The sequence below is a fragment of the Pinus tabuliformis genome, chromosome 3_1 (genome assembly GCF_031772625.1).
Source record: "Pinus tabuliformis cultivar Carrire ecotype Pingquan chromosome 3_1, CPIR1, whole genome shotgun sequence".
NCBI classification, from domain to species: Eukaryota; Viridiplantae; Streptophyta; class Pinopsida; order Pinales; family Pinaceae; genus Pinus; species Pinus tabuliformis.
In genome coordinates, this window is record NC_142301.1 from 768,612,054 (window position 1) to 768,627,319 (window position 15,266).

The 15,266-nt window shown below is 37.9% G+C and overlaps 1 pseudogene; it reads left to right on the plus strand.

Annotated features, from left to right (window-relative positions):
* The first annotated feature begins 263 nt into the window (after window positions 1-263).
* LOC149189642 (potassium channel KOR1 pseudogene) overlaps window positions 264-15,266 on the plus strand; it is a 103,624-nt pseudogene continuing 88,621 nt past the window's right edge.

The following is a 15,266-nucleotide window of genomic DNA, read 5'->3' on the forward strand; positions in this document are numbered from 1 at the left end:
TGTTGTTTATGAAAATAAAATTTAATGATGGTTATTTGATTTTCATATTTTTATTTTAAATTTTACACAGATTATGAGCATTAAATATATTTTACACAGATTATGAGTCTTTGATCTTCTTTAAGCTTGTTTTGTTTTTCTTCCTTGGATGCTTATTTCTCTATCTCTCTCTTAGGTAACCTTCTTGTTTTAGCATCTTTACTCTTGGATGACTCTCCATTAGTAGGTTTAACGCCATCTGTGGGTTGAGAGCCAATGTGTTGATGGGGCTGGATTCAATGAAGTCATCAATTGGGAGCAGTTTGTCCTTGTTCATTAAAGAATTGGGTCTGGATCGAACCTGCACTGACTAGAGTCAGGAAATCAAAGGCTGAAGTCAGGAAAGCGGACTGAGATTGGTTAAGGGTTTTTGTCACAACTTTATGAATGGATGTTTCTGAGATTTCATTATAGAAGACGATGGTTCAATCTATAGATGGTGGTTGTGGTTTATCCTGGTTTCGACATTTTATTCCTGTTGCTTTACACCCTTTGAATTTGGGTTTTTTCGCAGCTTGCCGAAGCGTCTATGGGATCTTGACATTTTGGCACAAGTTGGTTTATGGATAGACCTCTTTGTTCAGTTCTTTCTTTCCTGCAGAGATTCACATACTTACAACATGGTGTGTGATTGTCGGAAAATTGCTATTCATTATGAAAAAACAAGTTTCATTCTGGATGTTCTTTGTTGCTTGCCATAGGATGTTATTTACAAATGTTCAAGTACAAATGAAGATGTGAGGTATCTGTTGTGGATCTGGGTTTATCAAGCGCGGAAGTTAATGGAACTTCTCAAGAAACTAGAAAAATATATCTGTATAAACTATCTGTTCACAAGGATTCTAAAACTTATCTCTGTGGAGTTGTATTGCACACATACTGCTGCTTGCATCTTTTATATTCCGACCACAAATATTCCAGAGGCAAATGAAGGGTCTACATGGGTTGGAAGTTTAAGTTTGGGAGATTACAATTATACTCATTTTAGGGAGATCATCTTGTCAAGATTGTACATAACCTCTTTGTATTTTGAAATAACTACCATGGCCACGGTAGGATATGGAGATGTGCGTGCAGTTAATTCCAGGGAAATGATCTTTGTAATGATATATATGTCTTTTAATATGATTCTTGGGGCCTATTTGATCGGTAACTTGACTTCACTCATTGTTAAGGGATCCAAGACAGAAATATTTAGAGATAAAATGGTTAATCTGATGAAATACACGAATAGACATAAATTGGCCAACCATATAAAGGCTCAAATCAAAGGTCTTCTCAGGTTGGACTATGAGAATAGCTATGGTGAAGCTAGCGTTGTAGAAGATATTCTAGTTTCTATTAGGGCAAAGGTTTCAGAGTCATTACGTATGTCAGAAGTTGCACAGGTTCCTCTTTTCAAGGATTGCAATGCAAAATTCATAAGCCAGATTGTGACTAGATTGAAAGAAGAGTTTTTCCTTCCTGGTGAGGTGATAATGGAACAAGGAAACACATGAGATCAGCTCTACATTGTTTCTCTTGGGTCTTTGGAAGAGGTAATTGTTGGAGAGGATGGGTATGAGGAGACCATTGCATAGATTGAGCCCTATGGTATCTTTGGTGAAATCCTTGCATTGTGTAACACACCTTAGCCATATAATGTTCATGCTCATGATCTCTGCAAGCTGCTAAGACTAGATAAATAGTATTTTGCAAACATTATACAAATTTATTTCAAGGGTGGAAGGCAGATCCTCACTAATCTGCTTGAGGGAAATGATACAGATTTGAGAATTAAACTGCTAGAATCTAACTTCAGTCTTCTTATTGGAAACCAAGAAGTTGAATTAGCCTTGAGAGTTAATAATGCTACTTATTATGGTGATATATACAGTTTGAAGAACTTGATTACATTTGGTGCAGATCCAAATGGCACTGATTATGATGGAGGGAGAGCTTTGCATTTAGCTGCATGTAAAGGATATGAACATATTGTACAAACCAAAATAAAATCCACAATGAAAGAACACAATGAAAGAGCATGATATTAATTATAAAATTACTTATTTATACATGTGCAATCTAGGTACAAGATAATTGTGTCTCGGTAACTTATTAACCATACAAATGGAATGTAAAACTAATTACATATTATACAATAACAATCCCGAAGGATTAGTTAACATTCCCCCTTAATACGAAGGGGCATCTGACATGTCGAGTAACATTTTGAACTTTTCAAACTTTTCACATCCTAGTGGCTTTGTAAATATGTCTGCGATCTTCTTTGAAGTAGGACAATGTGTCAGATGAATAATTTTGACCTCTACATAATGTCGAATCAAGTTATATTTGGTGTTAATATGCTTGCTTCATCATGAAAATTGGGATTCTTGGCCAACGGAATTGCAAAAGAGTTGTCGACAAGTGGTGGAGTTGAAGCCTTTTGTTTCTCCTGCAAGTCTTCAAGTATTCTGTGAAGCCAAATGATTTCTTTTGTAGCTTGAGCTCCTGCAACATATTCAGCTTTGGTGGTAGAATCAATAAGAACAATTGCTTGCGTGATATCCAACTAATGGTTGCTGATCCAAGAATCATCAAATAACCAGAAGTAGAGATTCCATTCTCCTTATCTCCATCAAAATTAGAATCTAAATAGCTGGTGAGACAGAAATCTACAACTTTGGAATATTTGATGCCATATGTTCGAATGCCTTTCAAATACTTGAGCACTTGCTTTGTTGCATTCTAATGCCTTCACATGCTTATGCATGAACTTAGAAAGTATCCCTACAACAAAAGCTACGTCAGGTCGAGAAGTGGGTAGAAAATTCAAACTTCCAACAAGTTGCTTGTACTTTGTTGGATCTTCAAACATACTTCCTTTAGTGGAAGTAAGCTTCAAATTTTGCTCCATAGGAGTAGCGACATGATTACAATCATGCATCCCAAATCTATTCAATAGCTGTCCAATATACTTTTTCTTAGAAATGAAAATATATTTGGGCTTTCTATCAACCTCAATCCCTAAATAATAATGTAATAAAACCAAATTTGTCATGTCAAAATATTTTAATAATTCTCTTTTAACGGATGCTATATGTTGGTCGCTTTAATTGTTTTCACAATTCAAGCTCCACATAAATTGTCAACCCGAGAAGGTCTTTTTATTTCAAAGATAACCGCGCACTGGATATGCTCAATTTCAAAAGCAGAATCAATGTTGTAGTAAAAGAAAGACACACGATTATTAATCTCACTAATCTACTGATTCACACTCTACTTAATTAAAGCTGAAGTCAATTAAGTTATGGCAGAAATGATTTCTCTGTTGCAGTTACAATCCAAACAAAGGAAAATCAATCTACAAGGAAAGAAATCAATCAACTACAGCAGGAACAGGACCCTATTCCTTAGTGAGGAACTTCAACACCTGATGCCTGACACTTAATCACACTGTGAGAAAAGTAGCTTCAAGAGATCAAGACCCTATTCCCATGAACAGGAACCTTCAGCACTTGTCCTCTTGTTCCTAATCACACTGCAGGAAAAGGAAAACAATCAATGGGAGCAAGACCCTATTCCTTTATGCAGGAATCTTCAGCACATGCTTCCCAACATCATTCATTCATGCATTCAATACATGTAGTGCTAAAGAAACAGAGTATTACTAAACTGTGTAACCAGTGTCCAACAACAGAATTAAGGGAAGTGCAAACACACAAAGAATTAAACAAACTACAGGAACCAAGAGGGTGAATCTTGTGAGGAAGGCGGGCCCTTTCCTTCTCACAAGATTCCCCAAGAGAAAGAATTAAATTGGAACGCTCAAAAGAAGATTTTATTCATCTGTCAAAGTAACCGATACATTACAGATGGAGACTAGCTCCAGTTCTCCCACAATACTCTCCTGTAGCTTTTACAAAAAAGATAACTCCCTTCTAATGATGATGTCTCCTCTTTTTAAAGAGGAGACATCTTTTACAATTTACATGAGAGCGAATCTACATTATCTCAATTCTGTTCTCTTTCCCAAAACAGGATTATTCTGTTCTTCCAAAAAAAAGATGCTGTTACAACAGAGACCATAACAGTGCTATCTTCAGAATAATCCAGATAACCGTGTCTTCGTGCTGCTGCTACTATTCCACAAAAAGTTCTTCCAGAATCGCAAATTACGCATAACGGGATTTGCGTGCTTGACGGCTGTTTCAGCAATTGAGTCCGCTGTTTCAGCATCAGAGTCAGCTGTTTCAGCAACGGAGTCAGCTGTCTCAGCAACGGCCGCTTGTTCCCAACAAGGCATATAACTTATCTGTGATCTTTGGACTTGTGTTAGCAACAATACACTTCAATTAATGATAAAATATAAGAGTATTACGGAATTAAATGTAAAACAGATTAAACATATAATAAAGAAGAGGTTTCTATATACCTTGGGATAAAGTAGATGAAAAAGATAATGGAGTTCATGGTTATAAGAGTAGAATGGTGTCAAAATATATAGCAAAAATGATACATAGTGGAGTCCTAACACTATATAGTCATCATTGTTTCTTGTGATCATCAAATCATCTACATACACAACCAAATATACAACTGACTTTCCAATTTTATTAGCAAAAGGAGTTGCATCATATAGATCGAATAACTTATAATTCAACTTGAGAAGGTTTTCAATTAACTTTTCATACCATGCATGAGATGCTTGTTTCATTCCATACAAAGCCTTAACCAATTTGCATACCTTTTTCTCTTTGCCTTTAATAGCAAAACCTTCAAGCTGAAACATATAAGCATCCTCCTTCAAGTCGCCATTCAAAAAAGTTGTTTTAACATCCATATGGTGTATCTTCCAGCTATTTTGAGCTGCAAGAGAAAACATAGTTCTAATTATGCCCCATTTTGCTTTAGGAGCAAATGTCTCTATGTAGTCAACGCCTTCCTTCTGAGCGTAGACTTTTGCTACAAGTATTGCCTTGTATTTATCAAGTGAACCATATTATTTTTATTTGATATTATACAACCATTTGCAACCAATAGGTTTGACCCCTGCAGGAGGATCCACTAACCTCCAAGTTCCATTCTTAATAAGTGCATCATATTCCTTTTGCATTGCATCCTTCTGTTGGTGTCTGAGTGTGAATAACTATTCAACCCTTTTCCACATTTAATTTATCAATCTGGGTGTGTACATTATTTCAAGGTAACGCACAAAATATATGCAGGTAGCAATGACACAATCCAATCACCAATCTTAGATTCAATAATTGAGTTAACTAAAGAACCACTGTGACAATAAATAAAAATAAATTGTAGAACTATAAAATCATTCACAGTAATTAATTAAAGTACTGCAACAACAATTGAAATAAACCATAAACAAAATAATAGCACACAGAAATAATGCAACACCTGATCAGAAGAGTGGGCCCAACTCTTTAACCAGGCTGCGATGGATTCACAACTTATAGAGAGAATGAGAAACTAACTTGCATTCAATTAATTAAACAATATTCTGTTATAATCTCAATCTCTTGCACGACTAACCCCGATTCACCACATTGAAACACTTCTTATACAATACTTAGAGAAAACCACCTCTCAATATGGCAGCTATTGTTTATCAATATACAATCATTGAAATGACCAACTAGTTGCCGAGAGAGAGAGAACAAGAAAGGTCTGAAATAGGCCTAGAATCCATTATGCTATTACAACGCTCCTAATATGGTGTTGAAAGTTTGGAATAGCTTCTCTGAATTGCATCTGTGACCTTTGACCATTGGATCTACGGAAATGACAAAATTAGCAACTCACATAGGTAAAATCTCCATGACTATTACTTCCTTAATTAAACATTCTGTGAAGAAAATCGAAGAGGGTTTACCTTATGCATTTAGAGCAATTAGTGAATATAAATGATACAAAGGAGTGAGAGAGAGAGTAAAAATGGAGGGAAAAAGTATGAAGATTTCGCACCCAACATCTCCCCCCAACTGGTCTTTCTGCATGTCCTCATGCATCTCATTGTCTCTTCAAATTTGGGTTGGATTAGCTGTGGTCAGCATGAATCTAAGCAAGGTTGTATTCCTCAGCCATCTCTGTCCCTGGAGGTTTATATCCTTCTGTCATAAGGATATCCTTCCACCAATCATTACTCACATTGTATGCTGGAGTGTAATGCATTGCTGGAAACCAAATGAGGGGAAACTTAAACCTCAGCCCCATCCACCAAACCCCACATGTCTGAATGCATGCAACAGAACGTGGCACTCTTTCTAATGCTTGTGCAAAATTGGGTGCTCCAAAAGTTTCCCGGCTTCTGACAGTTGATGTCGACATCATCCATCTTCTTTGGAAACTGTCAAGGGCTTCGTCCTGAAAAGTGACTATTTGTTTGACACAGAGGTTAGTACACCATCTCTGTGTTGCCAACATTCGTTCCTTAGACCCCTCAATCTGTAGAAAGGTGGAGTGCTTGTTATAAATAGTCACTGATTGACCATTTTCCCTCCTTATTATCAGTGGCTTTGTAGCTTGATTCTCTTCAAAAGTATCACATGCATTCCTCCATTTAACCTGGTTAATGGTGTAGGAGGTGAATATATCCCATGAATGGAACTGGGTTGAAGCTCTCGTCATCCTTCAAGAAACAACCATGCATGTAGAGCTCACACATCAAGTGTTGGTTCATGATATCATGGATTTCTTATAATGAAAAGGAATTGTATCGGGTCCTCGATCTCATGGCTGATCTCCTTGTAGATTCTTTCCAGGAAGAAGAAAAATAACTGCTCATGAAGAAACAAAGAGTAACTATGGGCAGGAGGCTGGCATGCCATTACTTGCTATGCGAGGGGTGAACATCTGTTCCTTATTTGCCTTCAACACCTGTACCTACCCTTCTAAATCCTTTATATTTTTTTGTTGTTTCTCCTACCTCTGCTTTTCTCTATCTAACTGGTCTACAAACTCAGTGATAATATCAGCAGCCTGCTCTCGAACCCTCTCTATATCCTTCTTTTGTTCATTCACGGTAGATTGCCACTTTTGAATTTCAGCCATTAAGAAGAATTCTCGGGCCTCAAACAACTGTTCTACATGACCATTCTATGTAGTGGTAGAAGTTGTAGGAACATCTTTTGTCTGTACAGCTACTGAGGAGACCTCGAACTTAGGCTTTATAGCCTTCCATTTATATTTCCTTGCCTTCTTCTTCAGCTAAGATACCTTCTTTCTCAGCTTCCAAATGTTATGAAACCAGCTCACAAAAAGATAGAAAAGAGAGATAAACGCCTTAGAATTCAGCCTCTTCGAGGGGGCAACCTCCTTTACATTACACAAATGAAAAATTCTTGGATGATTCAAATGACAAAACCTCCTTTCTATATATAGGAGTCTAAGGAGTCACAATATAACCCAACCGACCTAACAATAATAATATAAAGCCACAAAAATAACGATAGAGGGATTCTATGGGACACAGTAATAACAATATGGGGACAATAGGGGCACAACAATATTAATAAGGGATACAACTACAATAGTAATGGGGTAATCACTAGTATTGTAGGGACCCAACATGCCCCTTTCCTTCAAAAAAGTGTTGTCCTCAATGCTTGAGTAGTTCTGGATGCTTCTGTATAAAATTCTCATCCTCCCATGTGGAATCTTCAGTGGATAAGTTCTTCCACTTGATAAGATACTCCGAAATTGATCGATTTCGTAACTGTTGAGTTCTTGTTTCTGTGACTGCTTCTGGTTCCAATATAATTTTTCCTTCCTCATCAAGTTCTGGCAATATTGTTTGAACTGGGAGCTTGTCGCCTATAACCTTATTTAAACATGAAACATGGAAAACTGGGTGCAATCGAGAAGCTGCAAGAAGCTCCAATTTGTATGCCATAGTACCAATCTTTTGCAACACCTTGTACGGACCATAATACTTTGGTGATAATTTATTATCCTTCTTAGCTTGCTTGAGGGACATTTGTTTATATGGTTGTAGCTGTAAGAATACCCAATCACCTACATCAAAACTTCTTTCACTGCAATGTTGATTTGCATGTTGTTTCATTCTATTTTGTGCCAACACAAGGTTATCCTTTAAGAGTTGGAGGACTTGTTGTTGATGTTCGATGTGATGTTCCACTGCTTGAATCTTAGAATTTTCTCTTAAATATGATGTGATGGATGGTGGCTGATATCCATAAAGTGCCCTAGATGGGGTCATTTTTGTTGCTTTATGGAAGGAAGTGTTATACCACCATTTAGCCAGAGACAACAATTTGACCCATTGTGTCTGTTTATCAGATACAAAGCAACGAAGATATCCTTCCAAACATTTGTTTACTATCTCAGTTTGCCCATCAGATTGAGGATGATAAGATGAGCTATGAGCTAACTGAGTACCAAGACAAGAAAATAATTCCTTCCAAAAATTTCCAGTGAAAATGGGATCTCTGTCACTTACAATAATCTTTGGGTTTCCATGTAGCTTTTGAATTGTTTCCATAAATGCAGTAGAAACTGTACTGGCTTTAAATGGATGTGATAATGCACAAAAGTGTGCATACTTGGTAAGTCTGTCAACTACCACCATGATGACACTCTTTCCCTCAGACTTGGGTAAACCTGTGATAAAATCCATTGAAACCTCCTCCCAACATTGGCTTGGAATGGATAAAGGTTGTAATAGACCTGGTGTCTTAATTGTTTCAACTTTATTTTGTTGGCAAGCCAAACATTCCGCCACAAACTTTTGAATATCTGATTTAAGGCCCTCCCCAAAAGATTCCTTCTTAATCCTGTGGTAAATTTTTAAAAGTCTTGAGTGCCCTCCTAAGGGAGAAGTGTGCAATTCCATAAGAATCTTTTGTTTTAGCTAGGAATTCTTACAGAGGTATAAGCAATCTTTGTACCATAACGAATCATTTTTCCAACTAAATGTATCAGACGTACTGGAGTCTTGTTGTAACTTTTAAATAAGTGCCCACACTTCTTTGTCGTTCTTCCATTCCTCCCTTGCTTCGTTTATCCAATCTAGTTGGATAATAGAAATGGCGCACAACAATGCTTCCACATCCTCATCCTTTCTTGAGAGTGCATCTGCCACCACATTTTGCTTCCCTTTTTTGTAGATGATTTCAAAGTCATAACCCAACATCTTTGTGACCCACTTTTGTTGCTCCTCAGAGGATAATCTTTGTTCTAAAAAGTATTTAAGGCTATCATGATCAATTTTTACCTTGAAGTGTCTTCCCATTAGGTAGGGTTGCCATTTCTTAAGTGCATGGAGTATTGCAAACATTTCCTTCTCATAAATAGCTTTGTGTAAAAACTTTCCCTTGATTGGACAACTTTCAAAAGCAATGGGTCTTTCATCTTGTATTAAAACAGCACCAATTCCATTTCCTGAAGCATCACATTCCACAATAAAGGTTTTTGTGAAGTATGGTGTAGCTAAGACCGGTGCTTGGCACATTGCCTCTTTAAGATGCTCAAAGGCCTTTGTTGCTTCTGGAGTCCATGAAAATGCATCTTTCTCCAATAATGTTGTTAGAGGTGCTGCTATTCTCCCATAATTCTTAACAAACTTGCGATAATACCCTGTCAACCCGAGAAATCCTCGCAGATGCTTTATGGATGTGGGGATTTTCCATTCCTTAATGGCTTTAATTTTGCTAGGGTCTACCTTAACTCCTTCATGAGATACAATATGACCCAGATATTCCACCTCTTGTACTCCAAAGAAACATTTGGATCTTTTTGCATATTATTGTTTCTCCTCCAATAGTTGTAGCACCCTGTCAACATGTTCAACATGATCCTTCCAAGACTTGATGTAGATTAGTATATCATCAAAAAATACTAACACAAATTTTCTAAGGAATGGTTTGAAAATGGAATTCATCAAATCTTGAAATGTTGAAGGTGCATTGGTAAGGCCAAAATGCATGACCAAAAATTCATAATGACCCTCATGAGTTCTAAATGCTATTTTGGGAATGTCTTCAGTCTTCATTCTTATTTGATGATATCCTGAACAAAGATCCAACTTGGTGAAGTAAATTGATCCATGCAATTCATCCAGTAATTCATCAATGACGGGAATGGGAAACTTATCTTTAATAGTGAGCTTGTTGAGCTCCCTATAATCCGGACACATGTGCCATGATCCATCCTTCTTGTGCACCAATACTACTGGAGCAGAGAAAGAACTTTTACTCGGTTGAATTATACCAGCCTCTAGCATTTCTACAACCATACGTTCAATTTCACTCTTTTGGGCATAGGGATATCTGTATGGCCTGATGTTTGGAGGAACACTTCCTGGAATCAGATGAATAGCATGATCATGATCACGAATAGGTGGGAGACCTTTGGGAGTCTCAAATACCATGGAATGATTGTCCAAGACTTTTTGGAGATCTAGAGAAATAGATGATTCCAACGTGGAAACATCTAGTGAACATAATTGTGCAATTACACCTCTTTTTTTCCTTTTCTATAAGCTTTGTCATACCATTAGAGCTGATTATATTTCTCGGTTTCCCTGCAATACCCCTTAATTCAACTTCCTTTCCTTCCACAGAAAATTTCATGAAAATTTCTTGAAAATTAAAAGCTATTGTACCCAAGGATTGTAGCCATTGGACTCCTAGTACAACATCAACACCTCCCATTGGAATGGAAAGCATTGGGCTAGTCAATACATATTCTCACATGGATAGCTTGATATTATGGCACTTTCCAGAGCAATTTATTTTTCCTCCATTTGCAACCATCACTTGACACTCTGGTGCTGGATATAAGAAGCAATTCAATTCTTTTTCTACCTTACAATGAATAAAATTGTGGGTACTTCCTGAATCAATCAACACTATTACCTTTTTCTTCTTGATTTGTACTTCTATCTTGATGGTTTGAGGAGTGGTAATTCCCGCCAATGCATTACAAGATATGGTCAGAATCATTTCTTCTTTATCTAGGCTTTTTTCCTGGAGTATATCCTCTTCTTTTGACCTTTCTTGCTCCTTTTCTTCTTCCTCTTCACAATCTATGTAGAATAATTCATTCTTAGCACACTTAGGACCTTTAGTGTATTTGCTATCACAACTGTAACAAAGCCCTTTTGCTCTTTTTTCTTCCAATTGTTGTGGTGTCAACCTTATAGGTTGTGGAAGACTAGGAGCAACAACACTTCCATCTTTATAGTTGTGAGTGGTATGCTTCATGGTTGCCATAATTTTGCTTTCCATTTTTCTTGCTAACATGAATGCCTTCTCTAATGAATCAGGTTCCCAAAGGCAAACATCATGTTGGATATTATCCTTTAAATTCCCTATGAACACATCAATCCTATGCTCCTCTAGAATATTTTTTACCCTTATGTTCAATTTTTGGAACTCCTCAATGTTTTCCATTATTGAACCCTTTTGTTTGAGACTTATCAATTGGCTAAAAAAAGTGTTGCTTTTTGTATCCTCATAATATGTTGTCAATTCTTCCGTAAAAATTGCCCAAGTGATAATTTGTTTACGAGAGCAAAGCCATTGATACCATACAAATTGATTTGGTTCCAAATATAAAGTTGCAATATGTACCTTTTGCGTGTTTTGCACATTATTGAGATCGAAAAATTGCTCCATCTGTAATATCCATGTTGCGGGATCCTTGCCACCAAACTTCCTCATATCGATTTTTGGAATATGGCGGGTCTTCAATCCAACATTAGAGTCTATGGAATCATGATTAACATTTCTTTTGTTCTCATCATGAGTTTCCTTTACTACCCTTTCACCATTAGTGACCATTTCTTATAGCAACTTATTCATATTTACCTTCAATTCTTCCATCTTATCATCCATGCCATCAATTTTAGCGTCCATGCCATTCATCTTAGCTTCCATGCCATCCATCTTAGCTTCTACACCTCTCTTTAAACAATCCATCTTAGCTTCTACACCTTTCTTTAAACCATCCATCTTAGCTTCTACATATTTCCTTAAACCATCCATCTTAGATTCTGTTGCTTTTTGTGCAAGTGACACTTGTTGCACTTGGTCTCGTAATTTTGATATATCATGTTGCATTTCTTCCTCTTCATCATGAGTCATGCTAGAGCTTTCAGGTTGATTACTAGGTGTTTGCATTTTCTTTGCTTGGGGCATCAATTATCGATTCAAACTAATTTTTCAAACCAAGCTTATGCAAAAATTAAAAAAAAACTACACACCTTTTTTCACTATGTAGAAGCTTGATATTGAATCTGATGTATCTCTATAATTTCGGATCATCCAGTTCTGAAATTGCGATCAGTAGTAGCCATCTGTGTCCTCTTTCCAATGCTACCAGTCTGATCCAAATTGGATTCTCCAAGGAAGAGTTATGCACAATCTCCCAAGATGACCTGATTATAGACTAGTTCAGTAGAGTGAACTTGTACGATGTGCCACGAGTCAATGTTTCAACCTTTGGCTCTGAAAAATATATAAAAAAAACTACAACCCATCCTCTTTCTGTACCTTCTTACGAAATTTCAATCCGATGCTCAGAGCAAAAGTTATGACGATTTTCCCCAGGTCACCTGTTTGGAATGTAATTCAGGAGTCTGCAAAAAGACCAACTTCCTCAGATCATATCTCCGCAAATATAGTGTGAAAAGATCTGAAATTCAGACCCGAGATTCAGCGCGATTTCTTCTCAAATGGGTTTCTTTTTAGCTTCCTAAAAATTGCAGAAATTTTTTTATAGAGAAATTGCCACGATGACCTGTTTGGAGCAACGAAACCCTAGAATCCAAAGCTTTGATACCAAATGTTATGAAACCAACTCACAAAAAGATAGATAAGAGAGATCAACGCCTAAGAATTTAGCCTCTTCGAGGGGGAAACCTCCTTTACATTACAAAAATGAACAATTCTTAGATGATTCAAATGACAAAACCTCCTTTCTATATATAGGAGTCTAAGGAGTCACAATATAACCCAGCCGACCTAACAATAATAATATAAAGCCACAAAAATAACGCTAGAGGGATTCTATGGGACACAGTAATAACAATATGGGGACAATAGGGGCACAACAATATTAATAAGGGATACAACTACAATAGTAATGGGGTAATCACTAGTCTTATAGGGACCCAACACCAAACTTCCATCTTTAGCAGCATGGTCTCTCCGAATTGAAGTTGACACCTTTCCTTGAGAGGTGGTCTCCTCTCACACTGTTCTATCCGCTCTTGTTTAATAGTAAATTCATTTCTCATCCCTGTAGCTGGTTCAAAAAGCGGTGGATTGCCATTAAACGCATCGACTAGCTCCTTTACCAGGTCTTCCTTACTTGGTTTTCTGTCCTCAGGAGCACTTTCTTCATCAACTCTTCTCAATTCGGGAACATCTGTCACCTGGACAGTGCCTTCGTCGACCACCCTCTGATCCAATCCTTTTGCAAAAAATTCTTTTTCAGCCTATCCTTCAGGAAGCCCTTTCTGGGAATCTTGAAGTAATGAGCCAACAGTGACTGCGGCCTCCTTTGAGTAGACGAACTTCAATATGGGAGGAACACCAATTTATTTTGTTAAAACACGGGGGGAATAGACCTTCCTCGCTCCTCTTGGCATTGTGGTCTGAAAAGGAGAGTGGGGTATGTCTTCCACCTGGTCTATACCGATCTTGTATTTTACCTCTAATTCTTTTTCTTCCTCACCTTTATTTCTCAATTGGGCCAAGCCTTCTTCATGTGGTGCCTCTTGTCCTGCGGTTGACGTCGGTTTCTGTGGAACAACGTCATCCTGAGGGTTTGTCTCTTCCACATTTTCCTTCCCTGACTCAGTTGGTGGTGGTTCTTGTGTGGCACCCCTACTCATTTCAAAATCCACATCTGTTTGGGAAACTGATGTTGTTTCTTGTGTAGTGGCATCACTTGCCAACTCCTTGACCGAAATTTCTTCTCCTTATGCTTCATTAATGAAAGTTGATTCCTATAGAACAACATCAACTCCACCCATTATCTTCATTTCTTCATCGAAAGGTTCCATAGGCGAGGTTGGTTCTTGTGTGACAACCTTGACTATATCGCCAATCGTTTCCTCCACTTGCATTTATTCATTAATAGTCTCCACAGGTGGGGCCGGTTCTTGTGTGGTAGCCTCGACTGTGTTGCCAATTGTTTCTTCCAATTCCATTTCTGCATTAATAGGTTCCATAGACGGGGCTGGTTCTTGTGTTGCAGCCTTGACTATGTCACCAACCGTTTCCTCTACTTCCACTTCCATTTCTTCCGGCTCCTCTTCTTTTTTCTCCATTTCCTCGGGATCTTCTTATTCTCTTGCTATATCAGTAGGGGATGCTGGTCCTTCCTCTGATTCTTCTGGTTCTTCTTCTCCTCCTGCTGTACCAGTAGGAGATGCTATTTCTTCCTCTTTTGACTCCTTGGGCTCTTCTTCCTCTCCTGTTGTACCAGCAGGAGATGTTGGTTCTTGTTCCTCCAATTCCTTAGGCTCTTCCTCTCTAGAAGTTATAACAACTGCTACTTCCTCCTTCGTCATCTCAAGGAATTGTGCCCAAGGAACTTGTAATTGGGTCAATGCATGAATAACCAACAGCCAAACTATTCTGTGATTTGTGAGGACCGCCAGCACCTGGCGTGAGTGCCAAGCGGACTGCACCATAAGTTGAAGACTCTTCATCAAGAATAAAGGCATGTTCAGAGAATGAAATTCTGTGTGTGGGAATCAAAGATGGGCTAGATTTTGAAATGATATTTGAACAAGGTGGTAAACTGCCCTTCGCAGGTTATATATTTCATGACAAAGCCTGCTACCTCACTCCATGTATGCGGAAAAGACTTATGGTCATAACCCCCTTCCTTTCAGGACAATGCTTTCTCCAGCTTGTAAAAATAATTCCGGAAACTCTAGAAGGGGAGGTTTCCTTGAGAACCACTTCTATCCTTGCTATGTTAACTCACTGACTTCTTCAATGGCCTTTTCTATGATGGGACTTTTAATCCTCTAACTCGCGAGGAATTCTCATCCATATTCATCACGAATTCTACCGTGATCCCATCGTTGAACCCCTGCAATCTGTTGAAATAAATGTCCCATCCCTCCTCTACAAAAATCTGCCATACATCTGCATTGCCGCGAACCAGGGTTGTATCCTTGGGTTCATGACGCATAGCCAGTCCGCCCATCCTGTAGAAACTATAACAGCACTTTAAACATAGCAGACCGT